Source organism: Lolium rigidum, chromosome 2 (genome assembly GCF_022539505.1).
Source record: "Lolium rigidum isolate FL_2022 chromosome 2, APGP_CSIRO_Lrig_0.1, whole genome shotgun sequence".
In the NCBI taxonomy this organism is placed as follows: Eukaryota; Viridiplantae; Streptophyta; class Magnoliopsida; order Poales; family Poaceae; genus Lolium; species Lolium rigidum.
Genome location: NC_061509.1, coordinates 191596842 through 191598795, shown reverse-complemented (window position 1 = coordinate 191598795; position 1954 = coordinate 191596842).

Below are 1954 nucleotides of genomic sequence, written 5' to 3'. Positions count from 1 at the left end.
CAACACCCAAATACTTATCGAGTTGTACTGCGGTGATCCCCTGCATTTGAGGGTTATCATCAGCTCATATGGCACTACATCTATGAAGAACAAGATGGAGATAGATCAAGTTACTTCCACAAACACATAGTCCAGAGATGGACTACTCCCTCTTCATCATGGTGATGATGGTGGAGATGTTGGAGAAGGTGGAGATCCCTCCAACGGCGGCTCCGGCGGAGTTCCCCCTCCAATCTTCGTTGGTTCTGGCTCTGTTTCGGTGTTTCTATGTTTCCACAGTGCTCTCCTCGTGGAAGCCTCGGGAAGTCCTTTATATAAGGTTTTTTTAGGTCAAACGAAGTCCGTGGGCAAAAAAATCACGCGAATCAGATGATCAAGAAGGAAAGAGGCCCAATGGTCCATTTTTTTTGTCCATTTTTGAAGACTGGATGCTAACCCTAAAAGAACTTCATGTTTCCACACTATCGCTGCCTATAAGATGATTTCCCTCCCAACGTTTTAACCTCAAACTTTCTAGTTAGTTAGTTTGGCGGCATCAACCTGAAATTCGTTTTGTTCAACATGTATTCAAGGTTGATGAAAAAACGCGTACAAAAAAAGGTTGATGTGGAATGGTGTAAAAGAGGTTGATGAGGAAATTAAAAAGGTTGGCATGTTAAAGTTCTCCATGATATAAGCAATATTAAATTAAAATCAACTCGTAGCAACGCCTTGTTATTGTTCGATTGCGGAAAACTTCGGTCGACAATCATGTATGTGTGGCATAGGCGAAGTGGTGGATAAAGGAGGTAGTGGGCGGCATGCATGACTAGGAGCCCTCTGAGACATGCTAAAGTTAACTGATTTTTCATTTGTGCCATACTCATGGCTTTAACTATGGCATCTTATTTTCTAAACTTTAACAATACATTTTATTTTTCCGTTGAAAGTAGGAACATGTTTTAGTTTTTTACAAAACTATAATACTAGCAAACTATAGAATGTATCACCTTTAATTTATGATGAAACCGCGGTATATCAAGTAATTAATTTGAGTTTAACCATCTCAAAGGTGATCCAAATGTATGTCCACGAGTCGCTTTTCATTTCTGAATTCATGTGCGAACTAAATTTGACATGAAATTCTATTTTACTGATGATGATTGAAATTGATAGTGAAATTTAGTGATTTTATCTGGGTAGACACATGTTTAAAAGAAAGAAAGAAAACACACGACAGGGATTCGGTTTGAATCTTTGCTCTCCAAGTTGACTCACTGTTTGCTATATGGAGGAATCTACTGCATATTTGCCTATATCTCTAGCAGTATCTAATCAACTGAACTTCATGTGTTGGTGTAAATTCTGCGAAAATTGGTTGCATAAATAGAGATTTTCAAAATTATCACCTTTACTTGAAACGGGCCATAAATACCTGCAATGCACATATGTTCATTTACAATCTACACACAGCAAGGAGAAAGGAAGCCAACTCAGCATTCTTCTTTGATTACATGTTGGATGAGTAAGGACGGTTGGTGCATATAGTTTGGGCTGATGCAACTTCTAGGAAGAACTATGTGCATTTTGGACATGTTATCTCTTTTGATTCAACTTATACGACTAATCAGTATAATATGATAGTTGCACCTTTCACTGGAGTGAACCACTATGAGCCCCATTATTTGATCCCACATGACGGGAACTACAACCACGGGTCTACCTTTACTTTATGATGAAACGGCATTGGTGTAGGTTTGGTTCGTTCTTTCGGCAGTTTTAGGGGTGTGTTCGGTAGCCTGGGTACTCGGAAACTCTCTTCTCAACCAAGATTTTGAGAGCATCGAGTGTTTTTTTTTCGAGGGCATCGAGTGTTTGTTAGACTAGCCACAATGGAAGTATCATACGTAGTATCATGCATGCCATGTTGGTAAAAATTGGATGTGGCGCACCAGTTAAGGGCATGTACAATGGT